We start from the raw sequence: 21582 nt of genomic DNA, 5'->3' as shown, positions 1-21582 counted from the left end.
CATCTCATCCTAAGGTATGGTATACTCTACCACAAAATACTGTTCTCTCATGGTGCTCCTAGATACCTAAATTCAGGTGCCCTCCCTACACATTTTCCTCAGGATGAATTTAAATGGTCTGAAAACTTGCCATGGACAGCAAGTTCAAGTGGGATAGAGTGTTGCACTGTACCTATTTACTCATCATGCTTATATGCAGGTGCAAGACCCTTTAACTCCATTACCATGGGAATAATTTCCTCAACAGCTCAGAAAGGCTACACCCAATGAAGCATGATGCAAATTATCTGCAGCCAGTTGAATGGCCCTTCACTGTCCAAACAGGTGGGTGGGCTTTAAAGCATGAGACCCAGCTACTGTGGGGAGCTCAAGTTCTGGGAGGGAGGTAGCCCATTGTCCTTGCACCTTGAATCCCTGGAACTGCTCACCTGTGGTAACAGAACTACTGTAGACTTCACTGAGATGGATTCTGCTTGAGGATAATTGCAGGTAGATGTTTGCGTTGTGAACTATTTTACTATTTTATTAAAGTAATGATTCTCAACTAGACTAGTTTTATAGAGTCTTAAAGAGACTATGCTATGCAGCAACATTGTACCCTGATTGTGCTACAAAAACATTGCTGTGAAGAGTCCATGTCTGTACAGTTTATTTTGTATTATTCTGCAATGCTTGCATGCAGGGGCGGACTGACCATTTGGAAACTCGGGCACTGCCCGAGGGTCCAGGGTCAGTAGGGGGCCCCATGAGATGCCCCTGGTACCTTTTTCATAGGCTTTTTTGAGTTTGGGCAAGGACACAGGGGCCCCATGATCCCCTATTGCCTAGGGGCCCCATGAGATTGTCAGTCCACCCCTGCTTGCATGCTCTTTGCCATCCTGATTCTGTTTTGCATTAATAATTTTAACTTTGCGCCTATTAGTAAACAGAAAGTTAAAATTCTTCCCTGTCTGATAATTTATCTATTCTGTTAAACTACCATTATAGAGTAAACACCATGAATATGGATAATAAAGTAATAGTAGTTTGAAGTAGATAATTCTGCCACATAAGCCACATTTTGTATAGAAAGAACTATATTTCATTTTATAGGATTACTATTAATACAGTATGTTCATTTATAAATATTATTTTTGTATTTGAGGACTGCCCTTTTTGCAGGCTCCTTTTTTTCATATGTTGGATAGATGTCCTTATTCCTAGAGAGGAGTACATGGTGTGCAGTACCTTTTTTTAACTTCTCTGATATCCCCAAAATAGGATGAGTCTAGTCTATTTGTATCCCATAGGACCCATTTAATGTTGAATAGCTTTGATGAGGGGAATCATTTCACTGTGATATCCTCAGGGTAGCAACTGGAGACTATGTACTAATATCAATTAAGACTATTTAAGATACATTGCATGTTTTTTTCATCTTTGTGCAAAAAAATCCAAATAAAAATTGTGAAATAATGTAATTCTCTCCCAAAGACATTGGATATACTGTATAATAATCCTACAAGCAGAGGGTATGATACAGGTGGATTCAGGTGAATTTAAATTTATGATTTAAAAAAATATAATTCAGGACTAACCTTCTCATTCAACATTTAAATATGTTCACCAATGCCTAGTACAAGAAAGCTATCGTTTTATAACCAATATCATAATTAAAGTGTAATTCCAGTCAAATTCAAACTAAGGCTAAACCTACTCCCACCCCCATTCCAAGACTATTCTATGTACCCTGTGAAAGAAAGATGTCTATATTTACCACTTCTGAAGCCACTCTGGTCCAGTCACATGATTGGGTCCCAGCACTGGAGTCAATGTAAAGAAGGGACAGTCAACAACAGATGTCCCATAGTAAGCTGCCTTTCTTGTACACTGAAGTCAGCGCTGGGACTCAATCATGTGACTGGACTGGAGCAGCTTCAGAATAGGTAAGTATAGACATCTTTTCTTTGACAGGATAGAAAGAATAATCTTAGAATTGGGGTGAGAGTAGGTTTAGCCTTAGTTAGAATTTGACTGGAATTACATGTTAATGTTATACTAAGCAAAGTGTGAGGCATTTTTTTAAGTGAATTTATAGGGCGTTATTTACTAAAACTGGAGAATGCAACATCTGGTGAAGCTCTGCATAGAAACCAATCAGCTTTCAGGTTTTATTGGCAAAGTATAACTGAAGAAGCTGAAGTTAGAAGCTGACTGTCTACCATGCACAGCTGCACAAGACTGTTTTAGCAAATCTCCCCCTCTGTCTTACAAGACTGTGTGAATAAATATTGGAATGTAAATTTCCTCTTCCTCTTTTTTCTTTTCTCTTTTATGATATATGTATTATAGTTATTTTTTTGTTGTCATCTATAGATCTGAATGTATGTGGATGTGTTTCAAACATTATCCAAATACAGTCTTTGCAACAGAAATGTCTTCTGTAAAGTTTAATGTAAAGTTTAGGTGGATACAAAAAATGTGGGGAAATACAGTGAGAGCACTATAATTTATATTAGGAAAATTAAAGGGTATTCTACAATAATGTTACATATTACAATAAAAATGCAATTGAAATCACTTGGCATAATTCCAGTGCATGATTGCAGAAAAAATGTCAAGTTCTACAAACAGGGTCAGCCAATGGGCACTGCTTGGAGCCAGGAGACATATTAGTGTATGAAGAATTTGCATTGTATCAAGAAGTCAGAATCTTTTGCACAACAAGCATATTCTCTCCTAAGTGGCAAACTGAATGCTCTGCCTAATGGAATAGAATGCTTTGCAGTTGCTATGTAGTTTCCATCAGGTAAACATCTAGGGCCTGGAATCACACAATTATATCAACAATTCATCACACTATTTACCTCTAATAAAACCTATGGTAAAAAAAAAACAGTGTCAGGGGAACTGGGTTCATTAAATCAATGCAAAGAAAAATGATATAGTGAATAATATAGTGATTTATAAATGTGATAGTATAGTGACAGCAAGAGTTAAAGGTAACATGTTGGAGTTGGGTTAGTTTAAGTATTAAAGCATATTTGCACATGTAGTCAAATTTGAGAGGACCTCACTATATTTTTATACTGGTCAGTGGCCAATAACACACCTCATGTATTAGAGTGCCCTCAGTTGAGATGAATGACCACAGGGGCACCTTTGGGCATCGGCATTTTCAGTCTGGGAGGAGGGGAATGTTAGGTGTACTAGCATATTTAGATACACTAACAAATTTAAACACAGCACATGACAGATTGCACTGTAGTGCAGCCCCTAGGGCGTGAAAAAGGCCTGTGTGCCTAGGGCCTGTAGTTGCTCCTGCTTGGCCGTCATTTGTATATAGGCCAGGTGGTTAAATTGTATCTAAACCCAAGGACAACAAATGTAATTTTGCAGCCTATCAATCAGATATTTTGGCTACATTAGTTTTCTTTTCTCAGCCTTTTTTCCCTTTATTTTTACTTAGTGATCCTCTCCTAGGGTGAAAGATGAGGGTGAAAGATGTAATCACCATACTGCATTTATGAAAGAGCAGTATTATCACCTTGGTTAAGGACAATAGTATACCTTTCCCTCTCATCTTCTCCATAATATATGGAGGAGGTGTTCTGTAGTTGAAAGAGATTGGGAACAATGCTAACTGATAAAGGTCAGAGGAGACAAAGAGCACAGTAAGTTATTAGTACACAAGACTTGTTTCAGAATCAACAAGTATTTATTTATTTGTTTGTTGGTTTGTTTGTTTTTTTTTGGCACCAAACAGATATTGCAAAACACATTCAATTTTTAACAGACCGAAAAGAAGCAATTAGGATAAGATCATTGTTTTACATACCCCTTTTTTGCCATGTCAGGGTTGTATTTTTGCATTCTGGGATTGCACCAGAATAGGCTGATCCATAATCCATGTATATCCATGGTAGAACAAAGATTTATCTGGACAAATTAATCTGTTGAATCTGGTGAACAAGTAAGATGGTCTTTCTGAGCTCTCAGCAGATCGTCAACACTACAAGGAAAATCAGGCTGTGGTCCCTGTCACCTCTAATCAGCAGCACCTAGACTCTAGTGAGGATCTCACTTTTATTTATTGGAAAAAAGGTAAGGAAATGAAAGGGCTGAATTCCCCCCCCCCCCCCCTTCACTATTGTCCTGATGATGAAGTACTTTACATCCTTATTAGGGTGTGACCTAAGGAAGTATAGTCATTCTTTACTATGACAATATCATCTCAAGCAGCAGTAAATCATGTCTCATAATCTCCTGCATCCTTTGTCAGTTTAAAACAATCAGTATTATCTCTGTGTTCTGCACACACACTATGTGATGCCACTACTCTAATAAGAAGAACTAAGAAGATTAATTCCAATGGTGGCAAATCTTCCCCTGTAATGCACTACACCCTCTGCCAGTTATTAAAATCAGGATCCTCCCTGTGTTCAATGTAATATAGACTAAAGAGATGTGCATGGGTTCCTTGAGAAAAGTGCATGAAAAAACCCTTTATTAGCTGATTGCAAAGTAGACTCTAGTGTGCCCAATTGCTGGTACAGTACATTTTCTGAGATTTACTATTTGATCTACTGCTGGCAGTCTTTCTAAAGTGATTTTTGGAATTACATTGACTAGCATCAGCAGTAATACACTAAAACTGTTGCGTTAGTAAGTAGGATGCAAATATGATTCACCCATGTACACATATAATTACAAGCTATAAACAAGATCCAGCTGCATAACTAACAGTTACCTAAAATAATTTACATGAAGAAAAAAGAAACAGAAAGAATAGAAACCAGATAAGTACCTGTTAAGTTTAAAGTAAAATCAAGTACCTACCATATGACTTGCCAGGACAGGTGTATAGACTGTGGCCCAATCTCTCTGTACACGATTTCCAAAAACAAAAAGTAGAAATTAGACTTCTAATGTTAGAAAACAAAGCTGAAAGAAAAACCGATTAAAAGAAGAAACAAGCACAAAATGTCAAAATGAATAAACAGAAAAAGACAAACTGAAATTAGAACAGAGGAATAAATCAATGAAAAGCAAAGTAAACTAAGTAAAAATTAAAATATAGCAGGGAAAAAATTAAGGTACATATGAACCCTCCAGTTTAAAAGAGAAATACAAGGCAAAACATGTGTCTACATATGTATAAAAATATATAAATACCTTCTTTTCTTTTTTTGTGTAAGTGATCACATGACCTATAATTTCTGCTGCATAATGGGCTTAGAGAGCTGCGGGCAGAGTCTTTTTCTGACAATGGGAGAGGGGTGTGGAAACAGCAGCTTGAAAGGAGCACAGGCAAAGTCCTGTGTAAAATGCAAAGACAGAAATACACTGTCAGCATGAGAAAAATAAACAACAGTACACTGATTTTCCCAGTGAAGAGCTGTGCAGGGGGACATTTCAGCAGAGGTTTAAACACTGGAGTACAGTGCTCCACCCAACCCAGGGTAGTTCAGCTCATCACTACTCCCAAGCAGAATGCAAAGAAGCATACTGACCTTGTTGGGATTGATGTGTTTCCATGACTGGAGTGGTCATTTCAAAATGGGAAAGTAGGAGCACTGGCAGGATCACCAGCTACTGTACACAAAGAATGGCATGGGGTGGATAGCCGGAATTCCTATACGACTACATATATATGCAATTATACCTCAGTGCTGGGTGAAGCACTAGAGTTGTGAGTAGAATCTTATTGTTTTTAACATATAATAAAAGCACCTTACGGTTTTACGCTATGGCGTTCTTCCTTTACCTCTTTTATATGGCTTAAAATACTGTATGTGTCTGGAGAATAAGTGGAACATCTAATACAAAGAAGCGGTTGATGGTGCCATACAAATATAACAAGAGCATTATGACTTACCTGTAGTGGGTGGTCATATTAATCTGGTGAGTTCTGTGTTGTGGTGGTGTACTGGAATATCACATACTGTAAGAACACAACGTGGTGTATGTTGAGGACAGCATGGAAATGCATGTTTGTGATTGATTTTCACAGACTCATTTATGATATCCATTTGGTGGCACAGAATATATCGTTTGGTAGACTTTTTTCTCTGCATTTAGATACTGTTTAAAATAATTTGTATATGGTTATACAGTAATTCACCATATTTTATTTTATTTTATTTGTAGTCCACAGCACTGTGAAAAAATGTTTTACATTGGATTTTACACAAAGGAAATAATTAGAGATGAGCGAATCGAACTTGGCGAAGTGGAATTCGTTTCGAATATTAGGAAAAATTTGATTCGCACCGAATCCGAATTTTAGCAAACTTCAGATGCACGAATCGAATTTTCCCCGATCAGCCGGCAAAAAGTGTCACTGCAGAGAGCTCCGCTATTTCTGACAGTTCTCTGACAGTTCCTTTACATTTACAGCGGTTGAAACATTGTATTTATTTGTTTCCATTGAGGATACAGATGTTTTTATTCGGAAACAAATAGATACAATGTTTCAACCGCTGTAAATGTGAAGGAACTGTCAGAAAACTGTCAGAAATAGCGGAGCTCTCTGCAGATACACTTTTTGCTGTACTGGAATTCTTCTTCTTTTCATTCTTCTTCTTCTTTTCATTCTTCTTCTTCTTCTTCTTTTCATTCTTCTTCTTCTTCTTCTTTTCATTCTTCTTCTTCTTCTTCTTTTCATTCTTCTTCTTCTTCTTTTCATTCTTCTTTTCATTCTTCTCATTCTTCTTTTCATTCTTCTTTTCATTCTTCTTCTCATTCTTCTTTTCATTCTTCTTCTTCTTCTTTTCATTCTTCTTCTTCTTCTTTTCATTCTTCTTTTCATTCTTCTTCTTCTTCTTTTCATTCTTCTTCTTCTTCTTTTCATTCTTCTTTTCATTCTTCTTCTCATTCTTCTTTTCATTCTTCTTCTTCTTCTTCTTTTCATTCTTCTTCTTTTCATTCTTCTTTTCATTCTTCTTCTTCTTCTTCTTCTTTTCATTCTTCTTTTCATTCTTCTTCTTCTTCTTTTCATTCTTCTTTTCATTCTTCTCATTCTTCTTTTCATTCTTCTTCTCATTCTTCTTTTCATTCTTCTTCTTCTTTTCATTCTTCTTCTTCTTCTTTTTATTCTTCTTTTCATTCTTCTCATTCTTCTTTTCATTCTTCTTTTCATTCTTCTTCTCATTCTTCTTTTCATTCTTCTTCTTCTCATTCTTCTTTTCATTCTTCTTCTTCTTCTTTTCATTCTTCTTCTTCTTCTTTTCGTTCTTCTTTTCATTCTTCTTCTTCTTCTTTTCATTCTTCTTCTTCTTCTTTTCATTCTTCTTTTCATTCTTCTTCTTCTTCTTTTCATTCTTCTTCTTCTTCTTTTCATTCTTCTTTTCATTCTTCTTCTTCTTCTTTTCATTCTTCTTCTTCTTCTTTTCATTCTTCTTTTCATTCCTCTTCTTCTTCTTTTCATTCCTCTTCTTCTTCTTTTCATTCTTCTTCTTCTTTTCATTCTTCTTTTCATTCTTCTTTTCATTCTTCTTCTTCTTCTTTTCATTCTTCTTCTTCTTCTTTTCATTCTTCTTTTCATTCTTCTTCTTCTTCTTTTCATTCTTCTTCTTCTTTTCATTCTTCTTTTCATTCTTCTTTTCATTCTTCTTCTCATTCTTCTTTTCATTCTTCTTCTTCTTCTTTTCATTCTTCTTTTCATTCTTCTCATTCTTCTTTTCATTCTTCTTTTTATTCTTCTTCTCATTCTTCTTTTCATTCTTCTTCTTCTTCTTTTCATTCTTCTTCTACTTCTTTTCATTCTTCTTTTCATTCTTCTTCTTCTTCTTCTTCGTCGTGCCCCGTGGCTGCCCAAATGAGTGAAGTGTGCGGTGATTCTAAGATCGACGGCACTCATCTGCATGTCATACTGACTGACAGTATTATTTCTCTTCCTCAGCAGACTCCTAGGGCATTTAAATTAAAGGTACAGTGTTCTGCACTAATATAAAGGCTCTCTGAAGCCTAGAAACCCTTTTAATAAGTTAAATTCGCAGCGAATAAATTCGCATCGAATCAAATTTCTCCCGCAAATTCGGCGAATCAGCCGAATCGAATTTTTGAATAATTCGCTCATCTCTAGAAATAATGCAAAGAGTACAGCATACTTTTCTATACAAGTACATAGTACACCAGACATTTATCAGGATTATGAAATGTTGGGGTAGCATACAGTTTAATAAACATTATGTTTACCTTTAGAAAAGGCACACATCTCCACCTGTAGAGCAATCATTATTAAGTCCTTCTCCAGTAAGAACACCAAGGTGTTTCTTAACAGTAGGGGATCCACAGGTGAGGGAGCTTTCCTCCAGATGGATCATGAATCATTTCAAAGGAAAAGGAGAAGAGAGGAGAGGAAAGGAAAGGAAAGAAAAGGAAAGGAGAGGAAAGGAGGGGAGGGGAGGGGAGGGGAAGGGAGGGGATGGGAGAGGAGAGAAAAGAACTCTAGCATTTTATTACTTCAGCTCCAACCACCAATACTGGATCTTATACACCATGTTCTTGGTTGCAAGCCCCAGAAACGTTGTGCTTTGTCCTCAAACTGATCTGCGTGGTGACAAAATTTGATAAAAAAAAAACATAAAATAGCATGAAACAATCTATAAATGATATACAGCTATAAATGATTCCTACTCTGAATGATATAGGGTTGTCAGTGGTGTACCCCAAGATTCAGTGTTGGGACCCATACTTTTTAATATATTTATAAACGATATAGGGTCTGGGATTAAAAATCCCATTTCAGTCTTTGCAGATGACACCAAGCTGTGCAGTGTGTAACGTCCTTACAGGATGTCTCCAATTTACAAGCTGACCTCAATGCACTGTTTGATTGGACAACTGCGTGGCAAATAAGGATAAATGTTGATAAATGTACATTTATGTACTTGGGGGCTAAAAATATGCATGCATCATACATACTAGGGGGGGTACAACTGGGGGAATGAATGGTGGAGAAGGATCTGGGTGTTCTGGTAGACCGTAAACTTAATAATGGCATGCAATGCCAAGCTGCAGCCAAGAGAGCAAAATCCTTCCTTGTATTAAAAGAGAGAGAGAGATAATTTTACCCCTGTACAGATCATTAGTAAAACCTCATCTGTAATATGCAGCTCAGTTTTGGGCATTAATTTACAAAAAGGATATTGGAGAACTGGAGAAAGTGCAGAGAAGGGCAATCAAACTGATAAGAGGCATGGAGGAGCTCAGCTATGAGGAAAGATTAGCTGAACTGAATATACAGTATTCTCTCTTCAGAAGAGGAGATTAAGGGGGTATATGATCAACATGCATAAATAAAAAAGCGGTCCATATAGTGGACTTGGTGTAGAGTTATTCACATTAAGGTCATCACAAAGGACAAGGGATCATTGTTTACATCTGGAAGAAAAAAGATGTAATCTCCAAAAATGAAAAGGCTTCTTCACAGTAAGAGCTGTGAAAATATGGAATAGACCCCCTCAAGAGTTGGTTCTGACCAGCTCAGTAGATTGTTTTAAAAAGGCATGACTTCTTTCCTAATGCACATAATATCACTGGATATTAATATGTATAGGTAAAATTGATCCAGGGAATATCCAATTGCCTCTAGGGGGATCAGGAAGGATTTTTTTCTCCTGCTGGAGCAAATTGGATCATGCTTTACTGGGGGGTGCCTTCCTCTGGATCAACTGTGGGTATAAGATAGTGTATTTTGAGGGTTCCTATTTGTGTGTGTGTCTTTTTTTTTCTCTGTTGGTTGAACTGGATGGACTTTTTTTCTATTTTTCTATCTTTTAATCTATTTTTTTATCTATCTATCTATCTCTCAATATTTCTGTCTCTTACTATAAAATTAACAGATGTTGTTGCTGTTAGACATGTGTATGCCGGAAATTTTTGTTTCATTTCAGGTGCATTCGCTCATTGAACAATTTAATTTCGTCATGTTCCTTATGTTGAACTGATTCATTTTCATTATTCATTTGATATCTTCGACATTTATTTTGTATATTTGTTGGTCCAGGTGGATTTTAAAAATTTAGCAGTTTTTCCAGAAGATTTCTATATACTCAATATATTAGCGAATCAGACGGATTCAAATCGGAAGGATTCAGTATTTTCGGACGCTAGTCCAACCCACCAAGAGAAATGGCATGAGCTGATTGGACAATATTGACTGGTGTCATGTACATCTGAATCAACAAGCAAAATGCAATTCAGATTCATTCATTATCTAAATCCGAATTGTCGAACAAATTTGAAAATTGAATTAATTTCCCCAAGAGCCTGAACTACTATTGCATCATGTGACGTTATCCATATTAAATTAATGAAACAAATGCATTTGTTAATTTCATTATAACTTTTTTCAGATTTGTTGATATTTGTTGCTATGTCCATTTGGAGATTCGTATACAGTACATCTGAATCTCCGAAACAAATGTTTGTCCAAAAAATGAATGGCAATGCTTAAAGCAATAAGTCACCAGCATGGATGAGACAACTTCTGTACATTATTTACCTTATGCTCACATGTGCCTTATATGTTAGCCTTAATTGATACATGTGTATCAATAATGACAGTAAAACATTTTAATGTAATTAACCACTCTAAAAAAGTGTGACAGTCAAACAATTCACAAATGATTGGGATTTCTGAATAAAACATAATCTATCCATATTATAGGGTTTTTCTTTTTTTTCATTTTCAGCCATGCCATGCTGATATCACCCTGCACTCAAGCGGGTACTTGATAAATGAGGTCATGAAAAAAGAGTCCCTTTTCTTTTTACTAGACTAATCCATATTTCCAGTGCTACAGGAGGAGTTGGGATTCATGCGCAAAATATACATATCACCCTCTCCACCATCCATTTTCTAAAATACAATATCTTTGGTGGGCTTCCAACTTCTTGTCCAAGATCAGGTCCTCATATTTTCATGAATCATTAAGTTAAAAGAGAAGTGTAGGTTTGTTTTTTTCCCCCCAAATTATACTTACCTAGGTGGATGGAGCATCAGTTTGATGCTGCATCTGTCCCCCGCCAGCTCTAAGGGTGAGAACTCAGCAGTCACATGACCGCTGATCACAGAGTTCTCACAGCCGTTGTGAGCAGAGAGTGGTGACTGTCAGTCTGCTCTGCCATCTCCCCCCCCCCCCACACTCACTGGAGTGCTGGGCTGTGGTGAGGGAAGAAGTGGCTGGCTCAAGCTTTCAGCAGATCGCTGAGAGGCAGACGGAGCCGGGTGACACTCCAGACTCTGGGGTGGATCCCGACTTTAAAGTCGGGATCTTTCTTCAGCCTTGACCAGCAGGCTTCAACCTGCTGTTAGTTGAAAACAGGTCACAGGAGTGCAGAACTAACTGCACTCCTGTGATCCACAGGGAAAGTACAGCCAAAGGAGCTTTGGCTGTACTTCTCCTTTAAGGAGATCAATATCCCCCTCACTTTTGTGCAGTGCAGCTGATCAGCAATTACTGAGACAATCTCAATTAAGGTTAATTAATATAATTCTATTTTTGAATCATGTAAACAGCATAGCCTTTTTACTGTGAATTTCTGTATACAACAGTAAGCTTTGTGGTTAAAATGCAAATAGTAGTTTCTATGCTTAATTATACCAAATCACCTGAATTTTTGTCATGTAAGAGCAATACATTTGAGTTGGGTTTGTCACTCATTTATCACCTGGTATAAATGTGAGTATAAATCACTCTATACACATTAATGTAAGATTACACTGGCAAAGCAACATAAACTTCAGCTCCAAGTATATTTTTTAATCCTAGTACATCCTGCTACAGTACTACCAATCATGTCATGTTCACAAGTGTCTTTGCAAACGTAGAAATTACCTTGTAAAATTAGAGCTGATATCATCTCTGTGCTGCACATAGCCTGCAGAAAGCAGATCTGTGGGTGGGTCAACCAGCAAAGGCTGACTGCAGAAAACTACAGAGGGGCAAATACCAAACCAGGCAGCCTGCAAAAGGAAAGAGAGCAACACTGACTGTTCTTTATTACAGGAAACTTGTTCACAAAGCCAAAATTAATGAGTTGTTTCATGTTGTATTATTACAAAGATGTTAAATAAATGCACAAAGGAAGCCAAAACTCAAATAAGAATACAAAGAGTTTTATTTACTAATGGCAAATAGACTGTGCACTTTGCGTGTGCATTTTTCCCAGAGCTTAGATGAAGCTTCACATTGAAAAGAATATGCAGTCAGGTGCAAGGAAAAAAATGTGTTTTTGCTTGTATATGATGGAATAATGGAAATCAGCAGAGCTTCACCAAATTCACTAAGCTCTAGAGAAAATGAGTGTAAATGCACTTGCCTTTAGTAAATCAACCCCACAGTGTTCTTTAGGCAACATTTGTTTTACCTGGATTTCAACTTTAAGTTTATGGATATCTTGACAACGCACAAACACAAATTTCAAGCAAGAGTATAGATGAGCAAATCCCAACTCCTGTCCTACTCCTGTTCTGCCAGGCACCATATTGGACAGTTTCACCTAAATGATCTTGAAGTTTGTAAACTTACTTTGTAATGATTCACACATATTTACTTCCTTGAATTGTGTTACTATTCACTATGCCCTGTGGGCAGGGGCGGACTGACAACTCATGGGGCCCCCGGGCAATAGGGGATCGTGGGGCCCCTGTGTCCTTGCCCAAACTCAAAAAAGCCTATGAAAAATGTACCAGGGGCATCTCATGGGGCCCCCTACTGACCCCACACCCTCGGGCAGTGCCCGAGTTTCCGAATGGTCAGTCTGCCCCTGCCTGTGGGTAGATACTGCTGTATCACAGAATTCACAAAATCTGTCTTCTGAACTACAGAGGTGCTTACAGGAGGAATTTCAAGGAGGCTGGTATGGGAGTCAGTCAGTGTAGGAATGACTGCTTGCAGGCAATAAGGCACCATGGGATATAGTTACATAGATACATAGTTGTTAAGGCTGAATAAAGTCACCAGTCAATCTAGTTCAACCTGTGTGGGTGGGAGTGTGTATATGTATTATGTCTTTACCAATTTCCATATCCTTGTGTATTGTGCTCAATAAGGTGTCCATCTAGGAAGTTTTGAAATTAGAAACATCTTCTGCTGCAACCACCGATTGTGGAAAAGAGTTCTACATTCTTACCACTCTAAAAGTTAAAAAAAATGTTATGCAGTTTAAGGTTGACCTGCTTCTCGTTCAATTTCATCAAGTGGCCACGTTTCTTCTTGAGTGACCGAAGACTGAAAAATTTTCTCCAAATGTTGAAATCACCATTAAGATTTCACAATCAGAGGGTAATACCACCTTAACCTTAATGGCATTTAATCTCCGTTAGTCAATACATGGACGAAGGGAACCATCTTTTTTTCTTGACAAAGAAGAACCCCTCTCCGGTGTGAGAGGAGGATTTGCGGATAAATCTTTTTTGAAGATTTTTGGCAATGTACTCAGACATGGCCTTGATCTAAGGGAGACTGAGGTGATACACCTGACCCCCAGGGATACTGCAACCTGGGACTAGGTCTATGGCACAATCGTAGGGTCTGTGGGGAGGAATTTGGTCCACCTTGCGTTTGGAAAATACATCCAGAAATTCAGAGTAGTTCGTTGGCACCAGGGAAGAAACTCCAGAGGATGCCACTTGAAGGGTTTTGAGTGGAACTACCTTGCCTAGACATCTGGTGTAACAGAAAGAAGGGTCAGCCGCACACTGGAGGATTGATGAATATAGTGTTATGATTAAGCACGAGATCTTGGGAAATGTGTTAACAGGTCCTGTCTTCATGTCCTGGTGTTTTATGTGTCCTATAGATAAATAAATATACACTATATTCATCAATCCTCCGGAGTGCAGCTGACCCTTCTTCCTGTTTCATCATGTGTGATGGCGAGCCAGAGCCTGCACCTGTCGTGGATTGACCTGGATTGTTTGCCTGAGCAGTATACCTCTCTTTTTTAGACATCTGGCGTGACAGTGGAGCCCCCAGGATAACAAATAAGGGCCAGACCAGTCGATTACTGGGGAATGTTGTTGACGCCAAGAAAGACCTAGGACTAACTTAGAAGTGGCCGGCCGTAACACCAAAAAGGAGATGGATTCTTGGTGAAGTACTTCCAGCGACATCTTGATTGGAGTGGTGCAGGAATGAACAGGACTTGAGGTCAGAATGGTGCCAAACTCGAGGGATCTGAGGAAGGGGTTCTGTGGTCCAAGTGAACTTTAACAGGGACGCAGAGATAAATTGTCTGTTGTACCAGAGTCAACAAATGCATCCATGGAGACAGTGAAAGTGGGAAAGTGCAACTGAACAGTAACAGTTGGACATGGACTTGAGGGGCAAGAATTACAGTCTAGCATACCCCCCTCTAGATGTACTAGCCTTGCAAGCCTTGGCACTGTTTCAAGAAATGTCCCTTTTGTCCACAGTATATACACAGTCCCTAAGTCTGTTGACAGTTCCTCTCAATGAATAGACGTGAATGGCCCAGTTGCATAGGCTCCTCATGAGAGGAGGGAGAGGAGTCATTGAATGGTACAAATAGGGTGTTGGAAGGTGAATCTAGATGAGGAGAGGAGAATTTGCTGCCGAGCCATTTCCTGGGAGAGCTCCTGGAAACGGATGTCAATCTGGATGGCCAAAAAAATTAGATTTTCCAGGATGGTAGGAACCCACGAACTCGTCTTTGATACCTTGCCAGAAGGCCGCCATAAGTGCATCATTGTTCCAGGAAAGTTCAGCTGCTAGGGCGTGGAACTGAATGGCGTACTGTCCAACAGTGTGGTTACCTTGACTGAGACGAAGAAGTGTGTCTGCAGCAGAGGACACATGGCCTGACTCATCAAAAATATTTTGATGTACACACAGGATACAAGGAACCAAAGTAACCAACTGCAGCAAGCTCGGAAGGGACTGCAGGGAAAACAAACAACAAGAAACAATGATGAGAAGGACACACACAGCAACAGGGAAGGAAGGAATCCATGGACAGAGAGCAAAGGGAATAGAAGTGCACAGCCAGCGAGAAAACACTGAGAACAAAGACAGGATCAAACACACAACAAATATGGAATACTCAAACAGCGGCCAACACAGTAACCAGAGGGGTCCAGCTTCTACATGAAGACACATTATTTGAACACTATCACACAGGTGCAAATGCTTAATAATACCTAGGGTCAGGTCGGAAAGGAAAGAGCCCAAGCAACTAGGACAGGAGGTAAAACCTGGCGCCGATTCGATGTGCACGGACATTATAGTGACATAAGATTTTTTTATATCTCTATCATATTCCCTCTTAAGCATCTCTTCTCCAGGGAGAATAAGTTTAATGTGTGTAATCATTCCTCATAACTGAGGTCCTCCAGTCACCTTGTTAGATGCCCTCCAGTTCCAGCACATCCCTTCTGAGGACTGCAGACTAGAACTGGACAGCATACTTAAAGCGGAGTTCCAGGCGTAACTTACATTCATATTTTTAGCCTCCAAGTGCATTGCTTTACATTTCCCTACATTGAACCTCATTTGCCATGTGTTTGCCCACCCCTCCATTTTATTGAGGTTTTCCTGTAGAGTTTTTATTTGCTGCTGAGAGGTTATTATCTTGCATAGCTTTGTATCTACAGCAAACACCAAGATTTAACTATTTATTCCAATCCCTATAACATTTCTCTTCAATATTGTTCCCACATCCCTGAAATAAATTTTTTAGGATGCTCCATCTTCCTCTAATTTTATCATTGGTACCAATATGCACCATGATGGCTGGGTCTTCCTCACCCTCACACAACAATCTGTCCATCCGATGTGTAGTCCTTAGAAATTGAAAAGCAGCGGAGAAGCTGCAAAAACAAGCAGGGAATCCAGGAAGTTGTGGAAAGCAATGACCAGCAGACAGGCAGAGCTTCCAATATGAAAGAAGATCTTTCAAGTAAGCTTATATTATTAATATTGTGTATAGTACTATGATTTGACTTGCTATTACAATGTGGGTGTTTTAAAATGAAAATGTATGTTGTGACAATAGATCTCCTTTAAGCTGCCAATCTGCCATTTTTTCATTTTTATTACTTTCCTAAATATTATTTTTTTCATTTTCTAAAACAAACAATCACTACCCTAAAACAGTAGAAAATGGCATAGGTAAAAATAGAAACATCTTAAAAGGCCTAAAGTGAATAAGGGGCTATGTGTATTTAAAATATGTTTAATTCTCAGGTTTTTGAGCATTAGTTTAAATAAGGATGTGTAATTCTGCTTTCCTTATGCACCAACAGAGTCACATGATTTTTCAAGATGTCATGGGAAATAAACTTCCTGCCCATATTGAGACACCTCTAAACAATGACTTTTTTTCTCATTAAAAAGCATCGGTTGCTTATTATACTCCCAAAATAGGACAGTTATGCTTCATGAGACACATTTGCAGATAATACAAAGTACTCAGGATGTTTTTGATAGTTACCTCTGATATTACTTCTTGTTCTCATACTCACAATTCAACATCAACCTCCATCCTTTCCACCCCCTGGGCAGATCACAACCATTATCCCAAACAACTCACAGACAACTAGACCTTCAACAAGTCAATGAAATCTAAAGGACTCCTTGCTTAGTGATCCTAGTGTAGCCTTAATCATAGAGCTATCCATCAAAGATCATTTGAATTAGAGCCAAGTTAAATCTTACTTACCAGGCAGAAAACTACATACATTGGGTTCAAAAAAAAGTTTACGAGTACATCAAGGGAAACAAACCTGAGTCCCTACTAACATCCAGACTAAGTTTCCCAGATAATATTTACTAACCCTAAAAACCCCTCATCTCTGAACGTGTCAAAACCCTTCAACTCTTCAGATCCTACTGAAAGGACCTAGGACTTATTTAACATCAGCACATTTAACACCAAGCATACATTAAAATTTTTGTCACTACCTTCGTTTACTTCCACCACAAAATCTCTTTTAGACTCAAGGATAAAAAAAAATGGCAGTTGTGCAGGCAACTTGTATACTTTAGAATGTATTCTATCCTGTAAATGATTGCATTACGTTCTCATATAAATCGGGGAAAAAAATATAATTTGATTACCAGTTGATAATTACTTTGTTTCAATTTCAGGGACAAGTTGATTTTCCTTTTGAATTTTGCATTTATTGGTTAGTATGTTTTTAGTATTTGAAAGTAACCCTGTCAAAACAACAATAACACTTATTGAACATAAAAAAGTGTGAGTTGGCTCTTGCTGGCCAAGAGTTTGGCACCCTTAATCTTACTGGAAGATCCTGTTTTTTGTTTCTTTTTTAATTAACTACGTTTTGGATGAAAGTTCTTAATTTAATATAGCAGTTGGGGCTTCATCATTAGCATAACGCAGAAGGGACGGTTTGAAATATTTTGTATAAGTGAAAAACTTAACGTAAACTAAAATGCAAACATCTTTACTTAAACTGCTGCAAAACAAACTCAAACAAGGTTTTAAATTGTCCCTTAAACTTTGCAATTACTCTTACATAAAACCTATTTCACTCTCTGGATCAAGTTAGGTCTGCTAGCGCATGTTAACTCTTGTAATTACACAAATCACATAGAGCCACAGGGACATGCATGGGTGACACAATGTTCACCTTCTCCACAAGCTCTTACAATGTGCATATGACATTTACACAATTATCTCTACTTAGCATTTCAACAAGGAACTAGCCATCTAGAAAGGCCTGACACATATATATTTTTGTCCACACATATTTCTAACTATCATAGGAATTTTTGTAGCATAATGCCAGGAGTGCAATCATACATTGCTACAGTGGCACTATGGCTTCCAAATGGCCTGGTAATGGAATATCATGAGGGACATTAGTAAGCAAGCCCCTTGCTATCCTATTAGTGGCTTGTCTGCTTCAGGCAGGTATTTTGAGGTAAAAATGCTCCTCTTCCAGGTTCTGACAGGCACCAAAAGTCACAGGCCCAAAGAAGGAGTGACAATGATTAGGTTTTAAAAGATTGAAGATCTTCCAGAATTCTTCTATAATGCATGTTGCTATATTTATTCAACCAATCATTTTCTTTGCTACTTTTTTGTTACTATTTAAGTGTATTTTTACAGAGACAGTAAAATAGCAAATATATGTTAGTTATTAGATTGTTCAATAAGAATATGTTGAAAGTAAAGCAGGTATGTTGCAAATAAACCTCATAAGGCTCTTTCCCTGCATTCTTGCACTTTGTCCAGATGAGATGTGAAAGAAACTGGTGTCTGGGGAAGAGGGGGGGGGGATGGGGGGAGGACACCACCTTTTTTAAAACCATTGTAAAAAAAAGACTGAATAAGTTTGACTGACTAGTATTCATAAATATCCACTACCTGTGAACCAGCCACATCCAGTTGGATTAGGTTGTGCATGTCTAATGAACTTATTTTAATTGTCTCTGATAAATCAGCAAACAATATTATGAACATCAGATTGCATGACTTGCACTCTGTGAGTGTAGAGAGGCCTGGTGACACACATACATTGGTAAAATATTGGTCACTGTGGGCATTTATTTTATCCCTGCTTCTGATAATTAGAGATGAGCTAAGTGATTTTTCTAAAATTGATTTCAAAATTACAGATTCTGCCTAAACAAAAGTTGAAACAAGCCTCTAATTTCACGATGAAAAACATTTGACTGAAATATGCTTACAAAAAAGTCATGTAGCTTTATCTTCTACCATACACTGGCATAGTCATCAATAACTGTATTGATCAAACAAAGCCAACTCTAACTCAAATGCTATCCCTAGGTATTTGTTTATAAACCAAGTCATGTTATCACAGTATCACTGCTGGCATGGTGATAGGATTACCTTGTTTTTAAAGGAAGGAGTAGTATTAACTTTAGGGCTGCTCTGTTCTTCAATATGTAACATCATATTCAAAGCTTCACAAAAACAGGTCAAAGATACATGAAAAGAGTTTCTTTAGCTCTTGGGAGTAATTTAAAGCTCATTGCATGTTTTAAATTATAAAAAAAACCTTCCTTTTTACATCCCCATTGACTTCAAGGTATTTTCAAAACTCTTCATTTCATTCATACCTAGTAAGAATTCACATAGTATTGTGTAAAGGAACTACGGTATGTTTCCACTGTGCAGACTATGGGGGGGATTTACTAAAGCTGGTTCACTCAGAATCTGGTGAACCTATACATAGCAGCCAATCAGCTTCTAACACCAGCTTGTTTAATTAAGCTTTAGCCATAAAACTTGAAAGCTGATTGGTTTCTATGCAGAAGAGCATGAGATTCTGAATGAACCAGCTTTAGTAAATAAACCCCAATGTGTGATCATAACAGTGACGCATATGGCAGTTTTAGGACTTCTTGATTGACTGCAAGTTATAATTATGGAATAAAAAAATTGCAGGTAAAAGCACAGAAAAATGAAATATTTTACATGCTTACTAGCAGTTTTTCTTCTTTCCGTAAATTCATTTTATTTACTTACAACGTGCCTTTGAACTTTCTAGAAAATTGGATTAGGCAATTCCCTAGCACAGTCCTCCTTGCGTGTCATTAGCTCTCTTCTGGGGTGTCTATTTACTCTTTGTGCTGGCCAAAGTCCTCCACCTTTTCCTTTAACTATCTATGTAAGAGGAATACTGTAGCACATGGCTTGAGTGACAGCTATGAGTCTTCTAGAGCTGCTGACATCACATTTAAAATGATGATGTCCAGCAGCAGACTCAGAGTTTCTGAACGTATACAGGTAAATAACATGCATAAAATGTGTTAATTGCACATATAAACTTTAAACAATATTTTTGTTTACAAAAATTGCCTGGTGGCATGGTCACTTTAAGCAACTGAAGCTGTTGGCTCTGCTCCCCACAGCTGAGACTTCTTCCTGGCAGATGTGAAGTCACAGTACACAGGGACTGGCACTTCAAGTAAATAAGCCTGAGTTTACCAAAGAAGAGGAAGATAGTAACAGTGTGCTTTTTACACACTGTTGCTTTCTGGTCAGTAACTTATGACTGTCTTTAAGATAAGCAGAGATGTCAAACCATTAAAATTCTGGGTGTCACACAAATTTTTAACCCATCACCAGTCTCCCTGCAGAATGTGTAAATCTCCTGGAATACAGTTAATCAAGATTTCTTTCCTCATTAGATGTCCTTCCCCTGCCAATCCCTGCAACATCCACTCCGAAGCAGGGAAGAAATATGTACTGTACTTTAATGTGACTTTGTACAATGAAGTGAGAACTCGTCTTGCTCCTCTTGGGTCATTCAACTACTAGAAAGCTAGAGAGATGTGTACTGTGTTAAAGCACTATTTCAAGATAAGATGCTCTGACAGTTACTCTGTCCCATGCTATGTGTTCCATAAGGAGAAAATGACCTAGCATCATGGCCTTTTGTCACAGAAGAATGTTACTTTGAGTCAAAGTTTAGACTACCAAGCTTGCTGTAACATGCCATCTTCATCTCTCCATACTGTAATCCAACTAGGTAAGCAGGTTATCATACTTTAATCTGGCAAATTCTCTTCCAGAAACATGGCAGTATCTTAGTACATTGAAAACTATAATTTACACTCATTCTTATTTACAAAAGCTCTTTAAATCATTCCCTTTTAACTACAGCCTTATTTTATTCCACCCAGTTGCTAACTAGATCAATGTCAACTTGCCAATGGCTCCTGCTGCTGCCTGTGTCCTGTGGGTAGAGGAACAGAGACCAGTGCCTCTGCAGATGGGCACAGCTCTCGATCGAGATAGGACTCAGGTAAGTATATAGGAAGGGGTATCCTGCATTTAGGGGTATCCACTCTCTCTTATAAATTAGCCCACTAATCATGCCTATTTCTAATAAGCCACACCTATATTGTCTAATAAAACATTTCATGCTCTAGTTATCATCTTGTTAGTTCCTCTCCCAGGTTGACAAAACTGTTTAAGCTGTTTTTATTAACATCTGCTTATTTATCATAGTCTTACAGCAATAAACCCTCCAACCAGCTAAGAAACCTGTCTAGAAAAGTTCTTTAGAGCCTTATTCCTAGCATTTCTAGTGCAGGAATATGGCCCCATTCAAGTGTATGACATAACCTGTGCTAGAGAAGATTTTGGGCCAGAGGGTAACCACTGGAGGAGCCCACCGCTGCCAGGCAGTATGTAAACACCTGGGTGGGGTGCCTAAGTTAGAGTGGCTAAGGAGGTTTTTCTGATCAGTTTTCTTTGCTTTTCTTTGCTTGCAATATGATGCAACATGGTGCTTGCTTGTTTGCTTGTGTATATATCTGCATGTACATGCACATAAACTAAGCCTTTCTCAGTGGTTGATGTCCAGAAGGTTATACTTGGCAATCAATTAACATATAAACAAAAACAATTTATTTAATTTTCAGCATATTGTTTATATTTAAAAAAAATTATACATGTGGTAACTTTTCCATTTTGCGAATAAATGTAGGAAATCTATTAATTAACTTCATTTTTTTACAGCTTAACCCCAGACAGTCATTAAAAAAATGAATCCAGTTTTAGATGTATTAAAATATAATTATTATTATAAAATATTGATAAAATAAAAATATATATTTTTTTTTACAAAGA

At 37.8% G+C, this 21582-nt stretch overlaps 1 long non-coding RNA gene across 9 annotated transcripts in view; it reads right to left on the bottom strand.

Moving 5' to 3' along the window:
* Positions 1-21582, bottom strand: part of LOC149452046 (uncharacterized) — a 129005-nt gene that overhangs the window by 86855 nt on the left and 20568 nt on the right. For 8 of the 9 annotated variants that reach the window (XR_016314937.1, XR_016314939.1, XR_016314938.1 and 5 more), the window contains exons 2-5: positions 11826-11953; positions 8179-8532; positions 5155-5923; positions 4819-4863 (exon numbers count right to left, since the gene is read on the bottom strand). This is a non-coding gene — a long non-coding RNA (uncharacterized LOC149452046). The remainder of the gene's footprint in view (positions 1-4818; positions 4864-5154; positions 5924-8178; positions 8533-11825; positions 11954-21582) is intronic. The other variant, XR_016314942.1, reaches the window with a different exon arrangement.

The sequence above is a fragment of the Staurois parvus genome, unplaced genomic scaffold (genome assembly GCF_062004578.1).
Source record: "Staurois parvus isolate SC_StPar_1 unplaced genomic scaffold, SC_StPar_1.0 ptg000499l, whole genome shotgun sequence".
In the NCBI taxonomy this organism is placed as follows: domain Eukaryota; kingdom Metazoa; phylum Chordata; class Amphibia; order Anura; family Ranidae; genus Staurois; species Staurois parvus.
The sequence above is the reverse complement of the archived record's forward strand: the minus strand, read 5'-3'. Positions and strand labels throughout refer to the sequence as shown.